Below are 8,368 nucleotides of genomic sequence, written 5' to 3'. Positions count from 1 at the left end.
AGTACAAACTTTGTGTGCCATACCTAGTGCAACAAGGAAAGACCACACGAACGACCAATTTGGTAAATTCCTTAAATTATTAAAGAAATTACACATTAACTTACCATTTATTGAAGCTCTTTCGCAGATTCCAAACGCAGTTAAATTATTCAAAGAGCTTTTAGCAAATAAGCAGATGTTAGATGAGGCGTCGCATATAGAGCTGAACGCAGTTTGCTCAACCATTCTACAGAATAAGCTATTAAACAAATTGAAAGATCTAGTGAGTTTCCCTTGTTTAATTGGTAGTTTAGACGTAAATAATGCATTGGCTGATTTAGGGGTGAGCATTAATGTTATGCCTTATAAAATGTTTAAACAGTTAGGTCTTAGGAAACCCAAACAAACTAGGATAAGCATTCAATTGGCTGATAAAACCATTAGATTTCCTAGGGGTATCATTGAAAATGTTCCTGTTAAAATCGATAAATTTATATACCCAACAAACATTGTTGTTCTAGATATGGAAGAGGATAGTAATATACCCTTGATTTTAGGACGACCCTTTTTAGCAATTACTAGAACCATTATTGATGTTGGTACAGGTGAACTTACACTTCGTGTGGGTGATGAAACAATCACTCTTCAAGCTCATAATTTGAATAACATATCAAATATTGAGGGTGATTGTATAAATTATGCTACTAATACTAATCATGTGGTGCAACCTTTTTTGTAAGAAACACGTTCAAGGAGCATACATGAGCCATGTTCAAATAACAACAAAGGACCCATCTATGAAGAATGAAGACTTCAGGTCAATGAACTAGATGAATGGCGAACACCTGTCAAGGAGAAACCAAAACCACACGAAAAATCGAAGAGACACCACAATGAACATAGGGATGAAACAAAGCAAATTAAAGTTGGGGACAAAGTATTGTTAGATGAAAATAACCTCCGAATTGCTACTTTAGAGCACAATACAGAAAGAGCGACTCCCTTTACAATATCAACATTTTCCCATACGGTACAGTCGAGGTAACGCATTCCAAATTCGACACGTTTAAGGTAAATAGTACTCGTCTAAAACCTTATTTTCATAAAATTGATAGTAGATGTGAGGAGTTTCAACTCCTCAATCCACCCTAATCACATGAAATTGAGATAAGTCAAGCTTAGACTATAAATAAGTGCTTCTCAGGAGGCAACCCAAGCACTAACAATTTTGATTTCTTTAAATTTTAGTTTCTAACATCTAAATCATTAACTGAGTCTTTGAACACAGGTTTTCCAAATCCACACGGCCAGGTACACGAGAGTGCCTTAGGCCGTGCTCATACCACGGGCGACGACACGGCCATGTCGCGCAAAATTTTTCCCCAACACGAGATTCGATACGTTGCCACGGCCATGCGACATGGCCGTGGGCATTCCTACCAAAACAACACGGGCGTGCGACACGCCCGTGCCCACCATCCGTGGTCGAACCTGTCAAAATAACAAGGGCATGTGCATATATACACGGGCGTGGGAAAAGAGAACAAAGTAAGACACGACCGTGTGCACCAACACGCCCAAGGAACACGAGCGTGGTTAGAATTTCAGACGCGCCCAAATTTGAAAATCACGAAACATACGGGCTGAAATAATGGCACACGGGCGTGCCCCATGGCCGTGTGCCCCAAAATTTATATAAACCCCCACTGTTCATCACCCCCTTCCCCAAAAACCCTAACCCTAACCTCTAAAAATCCTTTTTCCCACCACCGACCGGCCACCCCTAGCTCCCCTTTCTTTTCCATTTTCTCCCCTATTTCTTTCCCCTCTCCTCTCTTCTAACCATTGCGCGCCTCACGGCCTCACTGCCCACGCCCATGGTCGTCGCACCAGCCCCACCACCGCTGCTATCTACCGCACATCAACGTTGCACTCCTCAGTCAGCAAGCACTACCATCGTTTATCAGTCTTTTGTTTCCCTTTCACCCTATTACTTTTATTTCTTTTACTGATTTCTTAACTTATTCTTGTTATTCTCTCTATTGTTAATAATTCGTATGTGCATTAACCCTTATCCATGTTTCATAATTTCCATTTTTCCCTAATGATAAAGATTTACTTACATAGTTGTGCTCTCATTGATCTTTACTCTTGCTTGATTTGCCCACATGATTAGGATTACTAATAGTATTATCTACTATCACTTGATTGATCTTTTAACATTCGCTTGCTTTAACCTTAGCACTATGTCCATCTCTAACTTAACCCGTTGATTCATATGCAATATCACCACTTTTTTAGCATGCTTAAATGTGTGTCCTAGCAAGTCATTATTTTTTGATTACTCAGATTTTACTTGAAGATATGGGCATTATTGTTGATTTAATCTTTTATTCTTGCAGTTATATCATGTCAAATCCACGAGGCAAGAAGGCTGTCGTCCCCACCTCGAAGAAGCGCAAAGGAGCAGCATACTCTTTGAGTCTTACCACCGAAATCTGGCACCTATTCCTATAGTTTCCCCTGGGACCTCAGGAGGAGCTCTTTTAGATACTACGGGCCCGACCCCTAGGTGTGGGCTGTTGTATTGATTGGGCTGCACTCGAGCAGATCCAACTCGCTGATGCTGTCTGGGCCCTCTTGACTACTGACAAGTAGGGGCTCTTCTTCGAGATCATCGAGCCGACGTACCTCAAGGTCACACTCGAACTCTACTCGACCTTCCACCTTCAAGTTATTATGACAGAGTTCGATGATCCTGGAACGGTTCAGTTTCATCTCGGCAGTTTAGTTCACCAGCTAAGTGTGCCTGAATTCGGAGTCGCACTAGGACTATATACAGAGGAGTTCATGGATGACGACAATTTCGACAGCCTTCATCGCCACATCCACTATTCTTAGTCGAACTGCTAGAAGCCCTAGTCCTTGCTTTGGCCACTTATAACCCCAGTCACTCCAAGGCTTCGGCTCTCGCCCTATCCCTGAGATATTTACACGCCATCCTAGCCCACACCCTGGTAAGGCAGAGAGAAAGCACCGACATCTTCAACACCAATGATGCCTACTTTTTATGGAGCATGGCGCATGTGCACGTATTTGACCTCGCCTATTTCGTTGTCCTCGCCATTCACCATCAGACAGAGCGGCACAAAAAGGGAGTCATTTCCATAGGCCCTTATGTGACTCGCCTAGCGTGGTACTTCGATCTCCTCAACATGGCGGCGCAAGCATCCTCTCTCACTCTCATCGGTCAGATGTCTCCACAGGGGATCTCGAGTATGCTGTATATGAGGATGATCGAGCGATGATGTGGATTTGATTCTCCTCGATCCGCCTAGTCCGGTCGATAGCGGGAGGACCGGGGACACATCGATGATGTCCTTCCACCTCACAAAGATCCAGCCTCTCAGCCACCACCTATTCATCACCTAGTTCATGCGGCTGCTTCACTCTCTGACATCTCTGAGCACCTCACTCAATTCGAGCAGCAATGTTTTCAACGCTTCGATAACATTGATACAACATTACATTAGATTTGTCAACACCTTCACATCTCATCTCCGCCCCCACCTCGGGAACCATCTGACGATGAAGATGTTTAAAGACTTTTATTTACTATTTTTATGTTTTTACTTTTATCTTTTTAAAACTACTTTTTATTTTATTTTTCTTTAATTTTATTTTTACTTCATCATTAGGTTTTATAATTTATATTAAGTAATTTATATTTTCAGCCATTTCTTTACGAGTAATCATGCTACTTTATATTTCCTAAAGAGTTAATGATTCTATCGCAATTATGTAGAGCTCCAAAGCTCACTATTACTTAGGAATTTGTAACTCCACTGGAAAAGGTTCTCCACGACTGCCATATCCTGCTCAACCACGACCATAGCTACCACCTGATATAATATTTTTTTGGCACAGGACTTATGGACTAACGAACCTCTAGCACCATCGGAGTATCCTCCTCCAATCTCACACTTGCCTTGGCTGATTACTCTCCATAACTCCAACTCAAGGATTCCATTTAACATTCAGGAAGTTTCAGTTCTCTCCCTATCTTATGATCTTATATCTATAATTCTCAGTAAATCTATCTTTGTACATTGAGGACAATGTACATCTTAAGTGTGAGGGGTTATTTATTTATATCATTATCAGAAAAATCCCTGAATTTTGTCTTATTCTCACGTAACTCACTCATATCACTATTAGAATGAATTTTGATTAATTTATGATTTTTATTGATATGTCTTGAATTAAAACATAAGCATTTACTCATTGATTGTTTAAACTTTAAGGAATTAAAGAATCAAGCATGATAAAATTGATTTTTGAGAATTAAAATTTTTTTTATGTTGTTTTCCCAAGTTTAGGTATTATCTTGAGTTGAAATTCATAGGTTTAACATCAAAAAGCCATAATGTTTGTGAGATATTGAGCCTTTAGAGCATATATTATTTCTTTCATGCTCACTTTTAATTTTTCTTTGAGTCCGTCAATATTAAATTGTTATTTTAGAACCTGCGTCGATTATGCAAGTCAAGACCACACCATTTGATTTGATATGTCGAGATGATAAAGGCACTTAGGTGTAACCCACTCACTCCATAAAAGCCTACCTTCATAATTAACCCTTAGTGAACCCCTTTGAGTCTAACAAGCCATTCATTGATTTACCCTCAATATTAACCCATAACCCATTATTGTTGAAATCCCCTAATTAGATCCCTATTTTTGTCGAGATTTGATTTGAATTAATCGCTTAGCTATGTTTTATTTTTCTTTGTAATAGTTAGCAAAGTTCTATGTTATTTGATTTGATCTAAGAAAAATACATACATACATACATACATACATACATACATATTAGTAGTAATTCTTTGTTTTTGAGCTTAAGTTTTAATCCCATATTCCATGAAGAAAAGCTCAATTCTAGGATCTTCTAATTAGGAATGTAATTTGTAGTTTTAGTATTTTTCTAGTTAAGTAATTTTTCAATTCAATCTCGATTCTAACCTTTACTTTCAGCTTGTGACCACACCCCCTAACCAAAGCCACGTTACAACCCTCTAAAGACCTTTTGATTAATGTATCATCTTAATATATAGTGGTGGAGATTTGATTTTCACGCAAGCCTATAGTAATAACTTTTCATATTGACTATTGAGTGCTAAATTTCTTGTCCTTAAACACCTCGAGTGATTTGAGTGAATCTTTAGTGAGGATGTGAAATTCTATGATATTTTGAATCACAGGTGATTACTTAGATGAGGGGAGACACCTATGTTTTCATGATAAAATGCTCAACTTGGAATGTTTAAAACTTTGATGTTCTTCAAGTTGAATTGTCAATGTATGATCACTTATGGATTATTTTGAGATACTATTGATGAGAATTATAAGTTGAGAAGAATTTATTTTGATTGTGAGTTGAGGATTTTCCTTGAGGACAAGCAAACACTTAAGTGTGGGGGTATTTGATAAGTCGTAATTTATACATATTTTTATCCCATGCTTAGCATATTTTTGGATGAATTATCATCAGATTTGTGGAATTCGGTGCTCCTAATCCTTTAATTTCATGTTTTATACTTAGGTGAGCATAGGAGAGTAAAAAGAGCGAGAAACGGGACAAAAACAGAGAAAATGGGTCAACGTGAGAAATCAACATGGCCTAGACTTCCTCACAAGGGTAGTTCACACGCCCGTGTCCATTTAACAGATTGTAATACGACTTAAGCCACACCACACGGGCGTGTCACACGGGCGTGTCCCTATCGAGCCCAAGCCTTGTTCTATTCATAAAAGGCCACTCTTGAGGGTTTTGAAGCATTCTAAAGCCTATATAAACACCCCAAAAGGTACCTAGAGAGGACACACGGAGTAGGAGGTAAGGAATTACTCAAAGAAAGCTGATTGATCCTTCTTAGAAGCTGTATTCTCCTTCAAGACTAAAGATCTCCCTTCAATTTCCTTCAAGGGTTCTTAGGGTTCTTTATGTTTTGTTATCATTATTCTTCTAAGATGTTTTCTTTTTCACTTATGAACTAAATCCCCTAAATACCTAAGGGGAATGAAACCTAAGACGGATCTTATTATTTTCTAAATTATATGATAAATATTTGACTTGTTCTTAATTATGAGTTCTTAATTCTTGCTTTAATACTACAGGATATTCATTCAAGTATTGATGTTCTTATTTAGAGGAGCAAAAGTCCCTGTCTAAAAGTAGATTTAGCATAATTAAGTCGAGTTGATTTCACCCCTAGTCATAAGGCGACATAATTTTACCAGATTAGGGTGAAACCTAATAAGAGAATCCATAGATCGAGTTAATGCAACACTAGGGGTTTTAATTAGAAAGAGATTTTAATTAATCAACTTAGGGTTAGACGTTGTTTGTCTCAAGAGAGATAATAATATAACTTAGGGATTTCTACGGATCAAGTCAAGCGAATAAATCATCTAATTCAGAGTTAAATAACAAGTGAAGTCTAGGTGGATTTTTCCCTTGGGTATTGTCCAAATCAATCAGTTTTCCCAAAAGTATTTCCCCAATTTTCTTCCTGTGCATTCTTAGTTTAGTTAATTAGTTTAGATAAAACAAATCCTCTTATTTTTAGGCTAGATAATAAAAAGAAAGTCAATACTAGTACTTTTAGTTCTTGTGGGTTTGACATCCCGATCTTGCTATAAGCTATACTACTGTTCAATAGGTGCACTTGCCTTTATCGTGGTAATAGTTAGTTCTCAAGTACGATCATTCATAAATATAAAACTTATCACGAACATCAACGACCTAACTACACGCCTAGGTACCCGACTGTATGTCAAACATGGTCTAGACACACGCCCGTATGGACAAAATAAAGCCATTCCTTACTTCATTTCTCACCCAAAATCACACCCATAACATGTACTTGAACCGCACAACCAAATACCAACCATTTCAAGCATTCAAATCAAGCAAATTCCATCATTCTTCATACATACATGCCTATAATCTTTCCTTAGTTAAGTCCACAAGTTAGACATAGTTTGATCAACTACTTAACATATATATAGCTACCATAGTTTGACATTACTAGTATATTAAAACAAACCGTTACTAGCCATTCCAATAGCTAGATTACAAGCATCATTTACATTTACATGCCAATATGGCCAATATATCCTATACATGCCATTATAACCATAATGATTTACCATATTGTACTGACATGGGCTGATGGATAGTGTGAGTGATCTCTACCAAGCTTCCAATCCAATGAGCTTCTGATTTACTATAAAATAGGGAAATAAAACTAAGTAAGCATAAAATGCTTAGTAAGTTTGTATAATGGTACTTAACTTACCATTCATTCTATGCTGAGGTAACTATGTAAGGTGTTTTCAATCAATTTGGCTTCAAGCCTTACACATATCCTCATTGCCCTTGTTAGTCATATATTCCATAATAACATCTCAAACATATGGGGTCAAAAACAGTCAAGTTTCCATGCACATACATGTATTTCAGAGAGTACGCTCTCGAGCCATACATGTATACAACAGGATTACCAGTCCAGGCTAAATCCTTTTTATGACATATGCTCTAAGGAGCTTGATCTGGATTACCTGTCTGGGCTAAATCCAATCTATAACAGATGCTTGAGAGGACTTATATCAGGATTACCCGTTTGGGCTAAATCCTTTTTGTAATGAGGTCAATAGGATTACTCGTCTGAGCTAAATCCCGTCAGCAACAAATGCAGGACCTCATTCATTTCGAGAAATCAGATATCCATCGATTTTCCATTTTATTCAACCGGGATTTGAACATTTTTCTCAAACATTATCAGACATGTGATTAATTCATACATTGAAAACATTCGTATAATTCAAATGAACATATTCCACATTCATTTCAAGCATATAAGTAACATTCTCATCGTTTATCCTTTATCATCTATCGGACATTATCATTTAATTTAAACAATTTTATTTAACGGGCTTGATCGAATATCTAATCATTTCACATATTTATGAAATTTGTACAATTTACATAAATACAATCAATGCAAGCATGTAAATAAGCATAATTTAGTTACACGAACTTATCTCGACAATATTCGTGTACGTAAAATCTATTAATCCAACATTTTCCTCTTTCCTCGTTCTAGCTCCGAATTTGGTCTATTTGGATCTATACGAGTAAATTTTACATCAATTTCTCATATTTCCTACTCATTTGGACTCAATTTACATCTTAGGAAAAATTACCAGTTTGCCCCTAACATTTCCATAAATGCCCATTTCATCCCTGGGCTCGGAAAATAAACTTTGTGCAATTTACTCCCTATTCCAAGCCTAACCAAAATCCCAATACAAAATTTACAGTACA

This window comes from Gossypium arboreum, chromosome 11 (genome assembly GCF_025698485.1).
Source record: "Gossypium arboreum isolate Shixiya-1 chromosome 11, ASM2569848v2, whole genome shotgun sequence".
Lineage (NCBI taxonomy): Eukaryota > Viridiplantae > Streptophyta > Magnoliopsida > Malvales > Malvaceae > Gossypium > Gossypium arboreum.
The sequence above is the reverse complement of the archived record's forward strand: the minus strand, read 5'-3'. Positions refer to the sequence as shown.